The 20005-nt window shown below is 43.5% G+C and overlaps 1 protein-coding gene across 1 annotated transcript in view; it reads right to left on the reverse strand.

Moving 5' to 3' along the window:
* The window catches only part of PELI2 (pellino E3 ubiquitin protein ligase family member 2), a gene marked incomplete at its 3' end in the record, with an annotated part of 70989 nt that overhangs the window by 24329 nt on the left and 26655 nt on the right, over positions 1-20005 (reverse strand). The gene's annotated exons all lie outside the window — the stretch shown is intronic.

Below are 20005 nucleotides of genomic sequence, written 5' to 3' on the forward strand. Positions count from 1 at the left end.
AGTGAGAGGATCCTGTCCTGTATTAACACATCTCCTCGGGTGTACCTTCAGCGATAAGCTCAAGTTATCTGAGCACGGGGTCAAAGCGGTATCTCAAAGCCTCGAGGTTCGGAAGCAATAAAAAAATTAAACACATAAAAGGTACAGCATAAGATTGAAGCCGCGGTAACCAAATTATGGGATACTTCTCCATTTCTGTGGAAAGCAGCAGCTGGATGTACTGGATTTCAGATCCTATATTAAATGAAATAAATGCTGAGAAGAAATATTGAAGTGACATAACACTCTTCAGAGGCCCCCTCTGTAAACAAGGCATGGTTTTGATTAGTGCTCTGGAACAGCAAGTGCTCCTAAGGATAAAGCAGCCTGCTTTTACATGGAGAACCCAGAAGGCTTGGGAAAATACTTGCAGCAAAATGCACTTCAAGTTCTTCCCCCCGCTACCAGAACGCCTAGGTACAAGTTATTAGATAAAGGTTGATCATTTCTCCCAGTATTAACTGATTTAAGTCATGTTTTTTGTTTGGTGGTTTAAGCTGTTTAATTTCTTAAATCAGTTGTTTAAACTAGCTTTGAACAAGTCTGAAAATCCCCACCGCAGTCCAGCTCCTCTCCTGGTAGAGCTTTGAATCCCACCGAGCCTCGTGATTGAGTATTTGGCACTCAGTACTCTCAGACTGCCCATCGTAAAGGACATAAATGACTTCAAGATTATGACCTGCATTTAATAATTCACAGATCTGAATATAAAAGCTACTGTCAAACAGTTTTACTAGCAGCACTGGACACATTTCAAAGTTAAACCAGGTCCCAGCCACAATTTGCCAAGTTTACAAGTAGCTGCTTAAAAAAAAAAACAAATGGAAACAAAAACCTACCCAAATACTTCATTTCTTACCACCTTCCACACTAGCACCACGCACACAGCACGAGGAGCCTATGACACTTGCTGGTCCATCAACCACACCACGCTCCAGCTGCAGCTCTGAACTTCCAGAAGCTTTTGCTGCAAGGCTCCTGCTCCTGCCTGCTGGTGAGGCAGGCTTTGCTTTCCCCTGCAGGCAGCACACGAGCTGGAGACTGCAGGCTAAGAGAAGAGCGTTGCTGCCTACGTGCTTTGTGCATCACTGAGGAGGTCACCGCTCGCTCCCTCTCACTTCGGAGCCCATCAGCCCAGCTCCTGCCAAAGGAACAGCTTGTGCAGAAGTGCCCTCACCTGCCTGCATCCCAGGGAGCTGTCTGAAGGGCAGCCTGTTCCATCTGCACAGCTGGGTCTGAAACTTTACCCCTCGACCGCTCGCGTTACGCAGGCTCTCAAGTTCATTTGGCACACAAAACGAGTATAAAATTCAACTGTTGTAAGCTACAGCCCAATGTTCGTAAAGTTTCAGAGCTTCGATGACTCCAGCATAAAAATTGGAGTGTTACGAATCGCCCAATCGATGACTCAGTGTCTGCTGCAGATAGGAACAAAAGATGCCTTCCCTTCTGCAAGCCCGCTGCCAAAAAGCCCCATCACCGTAGAGCTGCTGCATGAAAGCCTTCCAAGTCCTGCATCTGGTATTTTGCACTGTCCCATTCCTCTGCCCCACCTTCACCTCCAGGCTTCTCTGCCCTCTGTGTGCTGTTGAGCAATTATCTATTGACATGGGCTGCGTGACTTGGAAAACGAAGTGACATGTGCGATACATTAATTATATAACGTATAAAAACATAAAGCACCGGAATCACATGGCCTTGGATCAGATTCCATGACACGCTTGGAACATCTGGATGCCAGCCAAAGGGATCTTCAAGGACACAACGTACAAATGGTAAGTTTTAGGGTGAATTAGGAACCAGCTACCAGGGCCTCCTAGGAACAAATATCATCTACATGTAAGAGATCAGGTTATTTAACACAGACAGTAGAAAAGTAATGAATAGGCTTTTTCCCCCCCCTCCCCCCACCAGAAGTGACAGCAAAGATGAAATTGCAAAAAAAAAAAAAAAAAAAAAAAAAAAAGAATTGGCATTCACTTAGCTGAGCTAAAAGTGATTTAAAAATAGTTAACATGGGAAATCTGCACTGCAACCAACTGGTTCTACCATAAAGTATGAACGTAAAGCTACAAAACCCAGCGAAATGACTAATTAATGACAACAGATGAAAGTGACAGTCCAGATCAAATGCCAGATAAAAATTAAGAACTTTTTTTTTAAAGCAAAGATAGTAAATGGAAATGCAAAGAAAAATGTAATCTCTTCAAAGTCAGTAACTGAAGGACACGTTCAAATTTGCATTTAATAAAATTATAACTGAAGACAGCTTATCAGTTTGCATAACAAGCACCCTACAAGCTAGCACAGATTCATTTATCCCTTAAAAAACAGAATTTAATAACACAGTATTGTTGGAAAAACAGAGACCACACCGAGTGCAACACCAACACAAAAATTCTTTTATACACAGATCATCACACAGGTAGCTAGCTTTAAATAAAGAATTCCTTCCAGAAAAAAAGAGGAACTCCTGTTCAGTTCTTCTATAAATACCTAAGGAAGGATGTTAGCCTTTGTAACTGAATGTACTCCATCTGCAGCATGACTTCAAATAACTTACTGTCCCAGAACGCTTTGTCCAACAGACCCCTTATGGAAATAATTTCTATACTGATTCTCCCATACTTAAGCTCTGTGATAATTTCATTCTACAACTATTTTTTTTTTCCCCAACTACCTTAATTTATCCTCATATGTCAACCCCAGTTGTTTTTATATACGTAATATATTCATACATAACTAAAATAAGTCATTTAGAACATCTTTTTACCTAATTATCTTATTCTAGCCTCTTAGTTTCCGTACATGGCAAATGATTTAAAATAGTTTTATTCAAGAGATTCACTTCAAGTTCGGTCAGCTAGGATGGACAGCACAGGGATCTAAACTGATAGCAGATGCTATAGACAGAAATTTATAGATTATAAACCACTTTACACTACATAGAGCACTGATCCAATTTTTAATCTTTCCCAGGTTAGATGCAAGCTTCAGTTTGAGGAGGGGTTTGGTACTGGAATTTGTTCTTGAGCCTCTACAACAACAGCAAATAATCTCTTAAATCTCTACTCTGTTAAGGATGGCCTGCATCTGCTTCGTCTAATGAGGCACCAGAAAGAGAAAACCCAAACAGCTGAGACTCTTCCTCCACATCCACGCAGGCACAGGCTTTCACCTCCTTCCCTGCAATACGATGCCTCCGCAGACAGAGCTGAACCAACAAATCACATCTGGGCTATAAAGCCAGCAGCGTCCTTTAATCTTCCAAGACTAAAGCTCCCCAGGTTTTCCATCCCCATCGTGCACACATATTACTCCCCTCCAGCCCAGCACTATTATTTTCTACACCTGAAAAAAAAAGCCTCAGGTTTGGCACTCACTCACAGCCACCCCTAATTTGTTTTTATGGCATCCTTTACCCTCCACATCCAGCTTCATGGAATGCCAGCGGTGCGTGCTTTAACCCACAGGAGCATCTTCCATCACCAAAGCCAACACTACAGTTTCTGTGGTATGACTTATTCCCCCCAAAAAACAGACTTCAAAGAAAACAGCAAACACCTGCTTCAGAGCAACCGAATGCCTTGGCACACTTAAGGGCTCTCCTGGAGAAATCAATATTAACTAACTCAGAGTTTAAAATTTATATCTAAAAATTTATCTTCAAGCCAGCTCCAATTTTCCCCATACCAGACATCTTCCAATTTCATCCAGTTGTTCTTGTAGTGGGTTTTATAAGTGTAGTTTGGCTAAAATCTTCCTCAAAACCGACCCAAGCCAATTTGATCGCTTCAAGATGGAATAAATCTTCGTTGCTAGCTTGTTCCAATAGTTAGCTATTCCCTAGCTAAAAAGCTTCCCATTTGAGTCGACTTCAGCGTCTAGCTCTCGTTATCGACCCTCCTGGTAGAGCAGGATGCCTTTCAGCACCCTGTGTGCTCGTGGCTGCAAGCTAGGAGCGCTCAGCACTCCGACGAGCGGAGCTGAGTGTGCTCCAAGGAGCCCCGGCGCTGTGCCAGCAGCACGCTCAAAGCGCTAGGCAGCTGCTGCACTTCAGAGACAAACCTGTGTGCGAGCCACTTTCTGCCACCCAAGTGGCAGTTTCTCCACAGACGCAGTGAGTGACTTCAAAAAGCAGCTAGTTTAGGCCGGCGGGTTTCATTTGATGCCATACAAGTCGGTCTCTCTCTTTTTCCTGCCTTCGTATCGTTTTTGCAACTCCTGTTCGGATCCTCTTCAGTTTTCTGAAATGTTTTCGAAGAGCTGACACCAGAACTGCACAGACTGTTCTTAAGCAGCCTCAGACTATATGATGCTACCATTCCCTTACCCCTACGTCCCTTTTTATCCCAGCCCAGAACTGTTTTACCCCTTTTTACTGACTGCAGAAAAGCCTAGTTTCCAAGACACAGCCCCTACAGCAAGAGATTGGGACCTGACACAGCCTCTAAATATTTAGCTTTGATAGTTGGATTAAAACCAACATGCTTTTCATTTTCCTTTTTGAAAACCTACCTCACCAACTCACCCAGAGCTCTTTATGCAGCCACCTTTATTATTTGCCCTTCCGACAGATGAACTGCTACTGGCTTTGTTGAGCTAGGGTAGGTTCCTCCTCCCCCCCCCTTCAATTTCACATGGTCCATTTAAGGCAGCAAATTGCTTATCTCTATGGAATCCCATTAGCAACTGGCTCAGGAAATTAAGTTTCCTTAATAATTTCTTGGGATTTAAATGAATTAATAGTCAGCTGATAATGGTTAAGATATTAATACCGCATGGTGCTTCTTCCCATTTCTTCTTCATTTCTCACACCAGCATATAATTAGAAAAAAAATCTTAAAGAACGAGGAAAACACAACACACAGGTTATCCATCAACTGTCCTACCATTTCTGTGCACAATCCACACTTTGGAGCATCACATGGTGCTGTGGGACGCTAGGAGTTATTTCATCCCTCTCAGATAAAATCAAGCAAGCTTCCTTCCATCCCTTCTTTACATTTACCATAGTAACAGCACAGCTAGGCAGCTGAACCACCACAACTTGCTCCCCACTGCATGCAGGAGGGTATTGATACGGTTAACCAGGCAGGCTTGCGTGCTGAGGAGCTGCAGAAATGAGCACATTATTGACAAAAGCACATTACCCACAGAGCTGCATCCACAATACCCCATATCCTCGATGGGGCATTGTAACAAATGCACCTACGGTCCCTAAACGCCAGTTACCTTCTCGTGCTCCTAGCACACCACTGAAACTCTACAGGAATTCCCCCACTGCAATCACTTACCGAGCCAGCACTGGCTCGCTCTTCGGCCACTTCAGATTCCTGAAAATGCACCCCGTTACAAGTGGTTTTCCCAGTATTCATTAGGCTAGGACTCGCTTTATAAGCCTCTTGTGAATACAGACACAATGTTCTGCTTTTTTTCCCCAAATACAAACAACACACGCTTGCAAACAGAGATGAAAAGACACTGCAGAGGTGCTGTGCAAGCTTTATCATCCCCACCTGCCTTTGGGAAGGAAACAGAGCCAGGCTCCTGCCTGTTCTTCATAAACTTAAAAGAATGCCTCGTTACTTTTACTGCAGGAAAGGTACTGTAAGGGGCACAACTCACCGAAATCTCTGAGGAACTAGATCATGGCATTCACGCTGTGCCCCTGTCCCCCTCCTCAACAAACAGCTTGGCGGAGTAGTTTAGAGAACCACATTTCCCCTTCCTACTTCATGTCCTTTCTGAAAGCATCCCTTATTATGTTAGCACTCCATTTCTGCAAATCCACAGCAGATTACAGAAATGCCACAGAGTTTCTTCTGAAGCGATGATCTGCAGAGATTCCTTGCATTATTCTGTAGGCAAGGAAGGAATTTCTCTGGACTGGAACCTGCTGAATGTGTTTCTCACAAATGCTACTCAGCTCACTTACCATGGACTGTCCTTTGGGTGCTTTAAGTTGCCTTCAACCCAGATGACAATCCCAGGTGCCAATAAAGTTAGGGTCATCCTTCATACAGTCCTGTCTTCCATTGAAATGGAAGAAAACAGCGTATAACACCAGAATGTTTAGTTTCCACTGCTCACAGTACATCTTCCCCCCTCTCCTCCTTGCCAGGAGCTTGAGCAAGCTGGGATTTGCATGGAGCCAGATCCATATATTGACATCCTCACCACAACATGTTCTCTTAAGACAAATATTTTGGATGGAGCTCCCTTAATCACCTCTATTTCTAAAAATAAATATCGAACAATAGGTAGCATTCACTTTCCAGGCATAGGCAAAGCATTGTAGATTGCAAATCCTGACTTCAAGTAAATTCTTTTGAAATGATTAGATGTTCCTTTGCCAAACTGCTACAAACATATATAGGAATTAAATATTTGTTTGCCTGACTTGTACTCTTCACTTAATTGCTGACAAAGATACCACCGTACACACTGGGGAAAAAGAAAGAACTATGCCCCATGAAAATCCAAAAAAAAAAAAAAAAAAAAAAAGAGCAGTCATTGAAGTCATAAATGAAATTTTAGTATGAATTATATGCAGTTTAATCATTTTAAAGGGTCTTAAAATGTCAGGCACCGAACTGACATATTCTTACGCAGTGGAAAGCGCAAGCATCAGCTAGTTTTGGTGCCTACAACCTAATGCATCTTCATTAGAATTTTGCTCCAAGACTCAAACTTTGATTTTGATAGCTAAAATTGTCAAATGAAAGAAGGTTTACAAAGCATTATGAAACGATAACGCATTACCTGAAAACAACTGCACAACTGTGATGTGTAACTAATTGCCTGGAAGATCTGAAGCATTAAATTCCTACCCTCGGGGCAAGAGATTATCAAATCTAAAACTTCGGGAGCCTGCTTAAAGAGGCACCATCCCATCATGAACCTGTTGAAGCGTAAGGTTTCAGGGGTTAAAGCACCGAGTACCTGTCAGACTGCATTAAGCAGTTTCAGAAATACACCAGTCGAAAGCCATTTCAGAGATGCAATTGTCCCTGCCTTTTGGTGAATGAATTGATGCAGCAATACAGTTGAGACTTTTGCTGTATCACTATCAAACAAGTGGATTTAAAGACTAGAAAGTCTGCCAGAACTTGCACAGATTCTCCTGTTGCTGTAAAAAAAAAAAAGATTGGTTAGATGTTCAATCTGTAAGAGTGAAACACTACACAGGGAAATATTTGTTTTGTCTGCTGAAATCCAGAACTTCACAGCGCTGGGAAAAAGAGGCAGCTGAAGAAGAGCCACTTTAATGACATCCCAGGGGAATACAACAATAAGAGTAATTGCAGCTTTGTATCACAGCACATCAACCTGAGGAACTTCTGTTAGGAAGTTCAGACTTTTTTTTCTAATGCACAATTGTGTTTTTTTGTTTTTTTTTTTTTTTTTTTTAAGTAAAAATAAATAAAATACAAACAAAAATTACACAGCACTCATGGAAAAAAGCATTCGTGAAAGAACAATGTGTTAAAGTTGTGAGAACAGGAGGACAGACATTCCTCCTGGAGCAAAAAGGCTGGGTTGTTACCACGAAGCTTTTCCAGTGCAAATGCTGCAGGAAAAACAAGCTGAAATCCCGTCCAGCTCTGCAAAGACTTATTTTATTTGTGACACCAGGAGATCACAAATCAGTGTTCTGCTGCTAGACACGCAGATGACTGACACTCTCTGCTCAGACGGGCTTCCAAGCCAAATAATAGTTTTGAGGAAATGATAGCTATGAAGGAACAGCGTGTATCCTGCATTTTTCCCTTCAGTAGCAAAAGGCTCCAGTACCAAGAAAAACATAAAGACAGCAGAGGAGCTTGAAGTCAGCTGTAACGTGTAATTTTTAATGCTTGCTTTGGTGCATCTCAGGCAAAGCACATAGTGATTTTCACTACAAAACAGTCAAATGAAGACGATCTGCTGTAACTAATACCCTGATTACAGAAGTATATTTACGACTCCAAGATCCTCCTTCGCCCTTCAAAGAAACACAAAGCAGCAGCAGCGCAAGGAAATCACCTTCAGTCCTGCAACTTCTTGCTTTACAAAGATCTGTTTATTCAGGAAGGCTCAGAACTAGAAATTCTGGGAAGGTTTTGAGGATTTCAGCCACAACTGGCAGCATTCAGAACTGCTTGCATGCACACAGTCGTCTAAAAAACAAACAAGTAAGAAAGCAATTTGTAGAAAAGCATCACTATGGTTTAGATTAAAGTATTCTTCTATGCACGATATTATATGCAGCTATTCTGCCAACACACACCCCCCTCCCTTTCTGTTACTACATTGCCACAGCCTGTGTTAAGAGGCAAGGGGAGAAACCTGCTATGGCAAAAACGAGTGTCTAGTTTTGCCAGCTCAAGAGGAAAATAAATAGTCAAATGCTAGCACCACAGAGTGATGGATCAACGTGGTGCAAGTGTTAGTGCTATGGCTGAAAACTGGGACACAGCAAGTCTCGATTCCTGAGCAGGCTGCTTTTTTACCTCATGTACTCCAGTACAACAAGGCAGTAAAACAGCAGTGAGCGCTGAGCGGCGCATACATGTTTTAAATATTGAATGCAAAATGAGAAGGAAAAGTCTCTTTAAAAACCTGTAAGTAGAGTTCTGACGTTTTTCTCTCCAAGAAGAAAATTTTCAGTGCATTTTTCTAAAAAGCTCGGCAAAGGCATCTCACTGATGCCCACGATAGGCCAACTAGGACAACCTCATACATGACCCTTGGCATCCCTTACCCATGACAAAAGAGCACCAAGTAGGGGACCACGAGACAAGCAGCTGGCAGGGGATGGGAGAGGGGAGGTGTGCTGGGAGGCAGAGTAACTGCAGAAGGGCTTATTACTACCTAGATATAGTATTTATTTTCAGAAGATGCACAGCAGATTATGTGTGAGGGGAAATGACAAACTGCAAGCTTCTTCTTCACTTCATTTCCACATTGTGTGTCATCTAGCCATAAAAAAATTATTATGGTACATTCTTTTAAAACTGTTAGAGCCAGATCCTACATGTCAGTTATTAAGTATTTAATGCAATATATGCCCTCACCCCCCAAAATTTTAAATGCTTTAAATCCTGGCACCTTGGAACTAGCTCCCAGCCTAGCAACTCCGCAGCGATTGGCACAGAGCACCACATCAGAAAGGAAGCCTTCGCCCTGTCTACACGCACAACCAACCCAACTGCATGCTTCACGACAAGACAACCAGCCCCAGACAGGTATCGATCTCAGTTTCTGCCAAAAGCACTTCAATATAACCACACACTCTGTTTTTAAAGGTAAGGGCTTCCCGCCCCCAGTAAAAAGTGCAATATATACTCAGTCAGCAAGGCACAACCATAAATCAGGGTAATACAGTGCTGACCATGCCAAGACGTTCAGCAGGCTCTCAGTCTCTCTGCTCTGCACGCAGTTGTTTGCTGTTGACAATGTTATTTTAGCCTAGCATCAGAGAATAATCTCATTCCACTCTGTCTTCTACTAGGCTGCAGGGAAAAGCGCTCTGATACCACGCTGGTGGGCAGCTGGCACTAAAGCAGCAGATTTAAATGCATCAGAGATGCTTTATGGAAAAGGGTTACAACTGGAAACTGCTCATTTCCACGCCTCGGCTGCAAGTTTCCTTCAGCACTAGTCATGTTCTGTGGGAACAAGATGAGTGAGGCATCCAGACTAATGCACAAATAAAACAAAGATAAAGGGGTGCATAAGCAGCAAAGCATCACATCAAGTAAAAGGGAATGCTCTGGACAGCGACTGAGTTGAGACTGTAAATCCTTACTATTGGAATGAGGAAGTTTTCATTTTTAAAGAAAATCTACCTTTTATTTTCATTGTCCTTCAAATACACATTGATGCACAACCTGAAAAGTTACACAAGTGACACAGAAAATACATTATGTACCTGTAACAAACCTTACAGAGTGCTCTCTCCTGTTAACAGAGCCTGAGAAACCCAAGACAGAAGCAGATCTTGAATCACCCAGAGCGAGGGAGCTGAGACACCTGAAATTTGTCATCTTTCACTCGTGCTAATAACTCAGTTCACAAATTGCCAAATGAAAGGGCAGTGAAAGCCAGTAAATCACTGTATTTAGGACAGAGCATCTGGCTAATAAAGTCAGCCCTACACACGAACACAGCTATGCACGTTTAATAAATAATTCTGGGTGTGACATTTCCTTGCAGAAGCCTTCCTAGAGTTCAGAACAAGGAGAACCTGAATCACAGCAGGAGTACGTGGAAAAAAAAAAAAAAAAAAAAGACTGCAGATGTTCCTTGATTATTTGGCAGACCATCCACTGAAAGACAACAGATTGCACGAGGCTCCCCAGAATGTCCGGCAGCCACTGCACCCAAACTTGCTCAAGTTCCTTCTAGAGCCACCTTCAGTTGTGGCTAAGCCTGAGATTACAACAGGTGAATTGAAACGACCTTCCTCACGTACCTGATGCCTGAACTGCTACTGAGCCAGTGGAGCCTTGACCAAAGCTTGCTGTAAAACAGCTTGGCCGAGCCTCCTTCACCGAGACAGCAACTCATACTGCACCAGCTCAGGGTTGGGCATCTCCACGTGCAGCAAGTGTCAACGCAGGCGTGAGCATCAGACACAACAACCCCAACATCCCAAATCACCTCCACAAGCAGGAGGTCAGCTGATGAAACGCTGGACTACCTCCATTGTACCTACCTCTGAGCACTGCTGCAGTGTTTTGTCTTCATCTAACTCACAGTGGCTTATTCAGAGCAGTCCTAGGCAGGGCTGATACGCTTACAGCTGGGAGCGAGATAGTTGGGTATCAGATCAGTTAATACACCAATACTGCCCTGCCACCAACACTGGAGCTACGCACTGCGTGCCAGGCTGGAACAGGCAGGATTACTGCTTCGTGAAAGCTGTGATGTCTGCTTGTTGAGGCAGAACTATCATTTCTCAGTATTTGCATAGCCTGCAATCCTACCTGAGGCAGATACACTGCTTGTTACATTCCTTTTTTATTTTTTTTTTTTAAATGATTTGTTTGAAGCCATGTAAACCTTTGACCTAGGAAGATGTCTCCGCACTCCCCTTTCAAAGCATGCATTTGAGTGCTTCTAAAGCTACACGTGGTGACCTTCATTGTCACAAAATAAAAACAAATTACTACTTCAGTCTAAAAAAGCCTCAGTACATTCATTCGGTCATGGTATAGGATGGTGTTCCCTTGTCATCAGTATTTGGTATTCATATATACATACCTGCACACAGCCACCACTATGCCTAAAGTTTGATTAAACTATTTTCTACAGAATTGAGTGTTTATCCAGTCAGAGTCCTACTTCATCTTGACAATAAAATCTTCATCTGGAAGAGGACATGACTGCAGGAAGACTAAATTCCTACTAAAAGGTTTCATCTCTTGATTAAGTGATGAAACGCCTCCGCTTTACCACCGCGATCACACAAATGTTGATTTCCCAAGCCCTGGACAGTGTTTCAAGTCAGAAATTTATATCCAGTGAGCAGAGCCACAAAATGAGGCAAACTGAAATGAAAGCAGACAGGACAGCAGGAAGTATGCAGATACCAAAAAACAGATTATTAATCTTGAGCAACATGGATTAGAATTTAAGTTTGGATGCTACGAACACGTGGGAGGAGCAAACTGATCTGTCAGGATTTGGGGACGTTCCTCAAGCCCAGTCCTTGCGAAAAAGCCTTCTGAACTTGAACGTCTAGAATTAAAGCCCTGCAGCAAACAGGAAGAAAAACTTTCTGCCAAAGGATTTAACTGTTAGGTTGTAAAGGGGTTTTGTCTGACATCCAGTACTGGAACAAAGTACGCTACTGTAGGTCACACAACGAGCATATACTCCTGTTTAAAGTTAAAGAGCCTTCTACCCAAATTTTACAAGTTTTATTTCCATTGATTGAAAGCCATGAATCCTTTCTGTCAAAAAAAAAAAAAAAGCAGTATTATTTAAAAAATTATTTGAGTGCTTTCTTTTTTAAGCAGTATTATTTAAGAAATGATTGGAACACTTCCATTTTTTTCTCACATCCCTAAAATATTTCTACAGCAAGCGCCATAAAAGCAGCTTACAAAAAAAACTATGCTAAACATACATGGCACCATCTACATCTGCACATTACACAGATATTTCACAGAAACACTTCTGGAAAAAGATTTCAGGTTAATGAATGGAGCTACTGTGACTCAAGAGACAGATTTTTCACAATCTACTCGAGATCTTTAGTAAATGTAAACATCCAAGGGAATTCAGATCTGCAACTCTTCCTCTGTGAAATCCTTCATCATTTCCCAGGAAAAAGAAGTTCCCCAAGAAGAGTCCCGTGCTTTTACACGCATCACACGAGGCGTGTAATACTTGCAGCTCTCGCACTATGTGCCACTCTAGTACAAGGATACTCGAATGTTATGTTGAAGAACAAAAATATACTTTACAAGTAAACCATAGCTGGTCCTTCTCAGTTACAGTTAGGATTGTATGAGTGACATTTTAAGAGAACAGGGGCAGTCTCTGCAATAAAGTGCCAACATTTTGACTTACAGCTTATTTTATTACACTACAACAGCAACGGAGTCATTTCTGTGATTAAACGCCACAGAAGAATACGAGAAAGCTTTGAGGGGGAGGGAGACGTTAGGAAGAACACTTTATGAGCTATTAGTTTTGCAATCCAGCTTTCCGAAGCCAGTTTTTCATTTGGAACAAAATAAGAGCAGCTGCCCGTGCTGAAGTGAGGTCAGCTTTGTTCCTGCCTGCCTCCCACCTGGACCACCAAGGCACTGCCTTATTGCTGACCCGCAGCACTGGAGGATTCTTTGGTGGGCTGAAGCAGGGAGAAACTGGTGTGGAAGACTAAACGCTAGCATACAAAAACGCAGAGGAAAGGAGGAGAACGTTTCTGCATGTCTTAATATTATAAAATTCAGACAAAAGACTCACTGTGATGACCAGCATCAAAAGCAACCCATAAAGCCCACCCCAGGTTTGTTTCAGTCATCCTGCAAGTTTTGTGGGTTTGCAGTCATTCCTTGTCCCATTCAACATTTCCTCCCAACCTGCTCTGGTAGAAACCTAAAAAACAAAGCTTTGATATATGAAGTAGTACCATCAAATGTGAACACCAAGAAATCCTACCTAAAGAAATCTGATCATTATTGTTGAAGATCTTTTGACCATTCGTGCACTTTATTGGCATTCATGCAACACAGATAAAAGAATTTTTGCTTCAGTAACACTCGCCACCACTCTCAAACCTCAAGCTGAAAACTATATACCCTTCCCTCCCTTTTTCCTAACCACATCATCTCCTTAATTACCTCCACTGGAATCCTGGGCTCTGAAGGAGACTGCGTGCTAAACAGATGCACAGACAGAATGCTGCAAAGGGAAGAGCTTCAAAGAGAGGTCGGTTTTTATCTGTGCCATCAGCTTATGTCCCTCCATCCAGTGAGGCTCCAAGCAAGACGAGGTGGAGACCCAGTTGTGGGGAAAAGGCTCTCAGGCTCCACGGTTCAAAGGGCTGAAGGACAGCTTTGCTCAGGTGCTACATCTAAACATAAACAGGAACATCTAGGATTGAACATGAGCCAGTGGTGTGCCCAGATGGTCAGGAAGGCCAGTGGCCTTGGACATCAGAAGGAATTTCTTCATGGAAAAAGCATTAAGCACAAGACCAGGCTGCCCAGGGAAGCTGTGAGGTCCCCAACCCTGGAGGCACTGAAGAGATGTGGGGTCATGGCATTGAGATGCAGGGACAGAGCTTAGTCATGGGACTTGGTAGGTCAGGTAGACTGTTGATCAAGGTAGACTTGATGATCTTGAAGGTCTCTGCCAGCCTAAATGACTCTAGGATCCCGTATTTTGGGAATAGTGTTACCTTACGATGGTACCACCGAGGCTGATTCCAGGAGCTGAACCGTTCTGAAGGCACAGAATCCACAACAGTCTTAACACAGCTATGGAAATATCACACAAATCACTATCACAAAACCTTTGGACATTGTTGGGTAGTGTCTGATCCCATGAATTTACTCTTGACAATGAGAAAACAGCATAACTCTGGCCCCATGAAGTCCTGATCCCCAGAAGTCCGGGCCTGCAAAAGACGCCATCTCCTCAGTTAAACTGAACTGAATTTGAGATTAACTGGCAATAAAAATAGAAGTTTGCCTTGCTGCAGAGCAAGCATAAAACCTGGTCTTTATCACCAGGAGGAGTTTAAGTGTTCTTTTCACATTCCCCTGCTCTTGAGGGCATCCTTAACCGAAGCTGAGCGTTCCTGTTTCAGACACAAGAGCTATTCAAGTTGCAAACTGGGAATGCTTTGTCATCTAATCATCCATCAGCTGAGAGGCCTGAGAGGAGAACCAATTCTGCAGCTGAGGAACCAGAGTACCTTTGGTCACAGGGGAGCCACATCGAAAATAAGTAAATCAGAGCTATGTTTGTTTCTCCTTTCCCTGTCCTGGAGGACAGTAGAGGGGGAAAAGCAGCATCTCAGTATCTTAAACCTAGAAAACAGGAACGATTCCCAGGGAAATCTTGCTCCCAGAGTCAACATCCAAGGCAGAGAGAGCAGCACCTCAGAATAAGTCCAGCCCAAGACAGATCACGGTTAAGACACTGGTCCCATTCCATGAGCAGCCAGGGAAATGCCAGGACAATAATCAGAGTGAGAGTTTTAGGGGGAGGAAATGCAAACCCGACTTCAGTGCACCAAACCCAGTTTCTCAGCCTGACAGGGAGCAATACCTCTCCTTGCCTGCCACTATCAAAAAGCAAAGAGATCATCCATCACTCCCTGGTTGTGGTGAGCTCCGTGGAGGAAAGAGGACTCAGAACTCGCACTGATGGAGAGTTGGAGGAAAACTGAGCACTGCAGCACCGAGCGAGCTGGCAGTGCTGGGCCTATAATTAGCTTCCTCGAGTCAGAGCGATAGGCATCTGCTGTTACCGAATTAGAAGGCCAAAGTATATATTACCACGCGCATTATCTCACAGCAGGCATCTGCAGAGTCCTGAAGTTCCTGAAGTACTGGCAGAATCACGGCGGCCAGGAGACATCGGCAGAATTTCAAGGCGAGTCTGTACACAGCACACACACGGTCTCACGAGGAGGTCAGGTAAGTACGAGGTGTGGTGTGGAACCAAGGCTCCACAAGATGGTTTCCACAGAAGACCAGCTCATGGGACGATCCAAAAAAGATTATGACCTTGTGGAAGCAAACCCTTGGTGCTAAGGAATGCTGAGTTGCTCCTGTGACCTCCAAACACAGATTATTTTTGTAAACACTGAAGAGCTTGGAGCATTCAATGAATGAAGCGTTATCGTAAGGACTTGGCTATGGCTACATTCCCTCCAAAGTGATCCTCCTGATAAAGTACTCCCCATTTTCCCTCTAAAATCTTTGTGAGATCTTTGGTGTTGAGTAGAAAGAAAGCTGCAGAACCCCAAAACGAAGCAGTCCTACACCTAAAATAAAGCATAAACGCTTCTCACAGACCTACAAGCAGCAGAAAGAGGAATCTCATAGCCTCAAAATTCAGTCACCCCTCTAGCACTGACAGTGAACAGATGAAATTAATTGCTCCTTTTGCAGATGTCGTAAGACACCCCCCAAAAAGAAACTTAGATTTTGTTCTTTCCATCAACAAAAGCTCAAAGCCCTCTGGAAAATACATATTTTCCAATTTGTAAAGCAGGAATAGCAGCGCTTTGTTTCTTTGAAAAGTTTCTGTTGGCCCACGAGGCTTCAATCGCTTCCTGTGTTTCCCAAATAATTGCTCCTCTCAACAGACCCGTAGCACACAGGAGTCTCATCTACTGTTTGATGCGGTTCCAGCTCCTCTGCTCCAGGACAGCTGCTCCATGCTGCCGTGACTGAGTACACGCTACCTCCTTTTTCCAAAATACAGGGCTTTACCCATTTAAGGCAATTTCCCCGAGACACTACAGTTTGGGTTACCAGAAAAAAAAACACAACCACAAGACATCCATTATTGGCTGCGTGCTCCTCTTTTCACCGCTTTTGCTTCTGAACACGAAACCACCTATGCACATATCAGCAACAAATGCTCCAGGAACCTTCAATTTCCCTGAAAGATGGTAACACAAGAACAGCATGCAGGCGGCCGTACGCTTCTTCACAGCGCCAGAACATCTGTCTTAGCTCTGCGGTACACATCTCAGGCAAGGACAGGCTCTCTGCATAACACATGCCATAAATCCATGCTCTGCACAGCCTAGGATCCAACCGTCTCTCCCTGTGGGTGCTCTGCAGTTAAAACCTAACGTGTAAGTCGTGCTTCAGGTCTGTGTAAAGTCCCCCCACGACAGAGGTGAAGAAGCAAGTTTCCAAAACAGAAGCTGGGAATTCCTGTAGTAGAGATGCTCCCAGTCCCAGGTGCTGCTAGCGGTTGTATGCAGGCACCAGGCTGTTTGTAATCGTGCTGCAGCACAGCCAAACCAAACCCTGGAACACACCAGCAGGTTTTTATTATCTGTAGCACGCTGGGGAGGTTCTCACTTCATGATGCCAACTTGCAGGGATGTGTTTTCTCCTACAGAAAGCTCAAGGAGTAGCACCACACACCTCAGCCTCAGGTTCTCCCAAGCTTTCAGGTTCTCCCAAGCTAAGACCAGCCCATGTACCTCTACGAGCAGATCCATTCCAGGCAATTCAAAGCATGAATAAAGGAAGTGTAACAGGATGAAGCTTCACCACCACACCAGATGGTCCAAAACCTTCCGCTTTAAATCAGGGACAGGGGTGTTTATGTGCTGGGGTATGGACAGACTTGAAGCTCACCTGGGATGCACAGCCTCTAGCTCACCCAGCTATCCAGTTCCACGAGGCTGAAATCCCCCAGGGTATTTCTGACAGGGTGAGGGAAGTTGTGACCTGATTGTGCTGTGGCCTGGCTCCCTATGGAAAATGAAATGGAAGCGCCTGGGGGAAACACAACACACAGCACACCTTCAGCACTTCCTTCTTCCACTTCCAAAGGACACTTAAATTCAAGAAGAGTCTCCTCGAAGTCTTGATTTATAGCAGATGGAGTTTAAACAGTTTACAAGGAAAGCGTTTTCTGATCTTTTGTCTGCCCTCTGAAGGGAGAGCACGAAAAAGAAAAACAATGTTAAGTCATAAAAAAAGTAATTGTAGTCCTCAGCAATTTTAATTCCCCTTCCTTCACCAAGCATCTGGTTTTTGTTAGAAAACATTGTAAAGTGATTTTCCAAAACCTTTGACATGCGTTCTGTTCAATAGGTCCCAAAAGCCTAGGAAGGAGAGCATCAAACAAAGTAACAGTTATTTATTAAGCCACGCTAATGAAATGGGTCTAACCATTTTCTTCTGCTTACCCATTCCCTACTGCTTTCCAGAGCAAAGGGGTGGGGGCTTCACACGCCTCTGCACAACTCTGGACTTTCAAGATACATGTGATTAACTGACTTCAGAACAAGTTGGTGCTCCATGAACTGATTACACCAAAAATAAGCCCAAGAAGTAAGAGATGAGCCACGGACAGAGCGTGCCCCCTTCCAGCAGCCGAGCTCTACAGCTCTCATCCTGAAGCAGCACCAAAAGCTGCAAAAGGATCCGGGGCCTTTTTGCTCAGAATTCCCAGAGCACATCAAAGCACGTGCAATAATCTGCATGAGATAACTAATCACAAGAATCCCACGCGTTCCTTTTCTCCAGTCACTCAAAGCACACTCTGCAGCTCTCTCCCCGACCCGATAATTACTCGTATGGCTGCATTTTGTTCTTTTCCAGTAGCAGCATGAAGCTCGACGTGAGCTGCAGGCACCCAGCCAGTGACTATACAAGCTGCTGTTGTGATAGCACAAGGCAGAAGCCAACTCGGCAGGTAATTGGACTTGAAGTCAGAAAGATCTTTCCCAGTCAGCTTGAAACAGTAATTTCATAGGGGAAAAATACATTGTCTTTATCTACCACAGGTTACCAAAGGAAAACTTTTATCCCAAGGCAGACAATACCAAGTTGTACCTCCACAAAAAGCATATTAAAGGTAGATTTATTTTTTATTTTGTACTCTGCAGCAATTCAAAGGCCATTCGCAATCTGCTATCAAGTCAGCATTAATATCCAACAAGAAAGCTTGGGTATCAAAACACAACAGCCTGTTATAAAGGAGTATTTCTAGTACTTGCTGGTTATATTTTCCTGTCCATTGAGTAAAATGCACTGGAAGGTCTCACGTAGCAAGTAAGCAGCTACTGTAGTTATAGTTAATTTCTATATACTGATACCATAGAATTCATTCATGCTTACAGAGTAATCCTAGGGAAACCTGGAGGGCTCATGTCAACCACTTCACCCCCGTGCACAATTCACGTCTCCAAAAGGCATACTTGGAGTAACTCGAGCACATGAAGCGCTTCATTTTTCTAACCTACACACCCATGAAAGTGGTTCCAAAGCATTAGAAAGCCGTAAAGAAACCTAAATGCAGAAATAACTGGCCGTGGGCAATGACATCACTTGGGCGTTCGGTATCAGCAGTAACCGCACTGCTGGTGCCAGGTGCCAGCACCCCATACCCGGGCAGAACTGGAGGAGACGTCTCCCACAGTGCCAGGAGAGCTGCAGGCAGCAGGAGCCAACAAGGAGCTCGTGCTGGCTGTGATGAGGAGGAAAGAGGAGCTTGCACAGGGGGAAAGCATTAACCTAACAGCCCGCTGAACCAGCGTATGGGAAGATGCACATCTCTGCTTGGCAGAAAATGGGATCGGAGTCTTATTGAGACAGGGCGTATTAGTCACCCACTTCAGATCTGTGAGACAGACATACCGTCCTCAAACATTGTTCTAAGCCATTTTTCTTTTCAGCCAGACACCTCTTTCCCCTCTTTCCTTGCCAGAGGCACATACTTATATACGCCAGATGAAAAATAACACCCACCCACAAAACAAAGAAAAAAAACACAAGAAACCCAGTAAACTCCACATTAACATCTCAACTTTCCCAGCTCATTATAGTGAGGGGGGATGTAACTTTTCATGAAGTTCCACAGTCATTGGGAACTTTCTGCCCAAGTAAAGCCTGTAACTCTATCATACACCAGCAGACAGAGATCCGAGTTACATGGCATTAACTATTGTATGTGGAAGCAACAGTTAAACTCAACCAAATAAAGAAAAACACTAACAAAATTAAAGGCTTTTTGTTTGGTTGAGTTTATTCACTGCTGCTTTCACAAGCTTGAAAATAAAACCCAGCAATTCTAACGATGCCATGATGAGCTATGAACAAACTCACACCTAGGATTTGAGTAGTTACAGGTTTTTATGGCTCATGCGGTTGTACCTGGCGACAGACTTCCTCTTCATCAGGAGATCCAAGAAATGCAATTAACGGCCCTTCTTGTTCTACATTCAGTTTTAAGAAGAGTGAGGACACACTGCTTTGTGACTTGATGATTTTGATAGTCATATATCATAAGCCTAAGAGTTTTCTTACAATACAACAAATTTTGGCCCTGCTGGAAAAGTCTGTCTCAAACGAATGGCCGGAGCGTTGGAGAGGAATGACACTAGAAAATTCCCTGAATGGTGCCTAAGCACAGAGTTAATAAAATAGTTTCTGAAGTCTGTAACATTGAAAATATGTATGCATGATTTCAGTACTCTGAAAAACCTTGTGACTTATTACCCCACGTAGTGCTTTCCCCCCATACATCCTCAGGAGGCCAAACAACTCCAAATTATCTTCTTCAGCACCTCCAGAAGGCAGAGTGGCAAAAAACAAGCACTCCAGGGGAAAAAACAAAAGGCACTGATTCATACGCAATTATCCCAGCTAAATTTACTATTGAAACCATTGCTATTCCAGCTGTCCTTGACACCTGCATAGCAGGGACAATGGAACATGACAAGCACACTCTTATGATCTATTGCAGTTTTCAAGCTGACACG

Source organism: Netta rufina (genome assembly GCF_964035555.1).
Source record: "Netta rufina genome assembly, chromosome: 5".
In the NCBI taxonomy this organism is placed as follows: domain Eukaryota; kingdom Metazoa; phylum Chordata; class Aves; order Anseriformes; family Anatidae; genus Netta; species Netta rufina.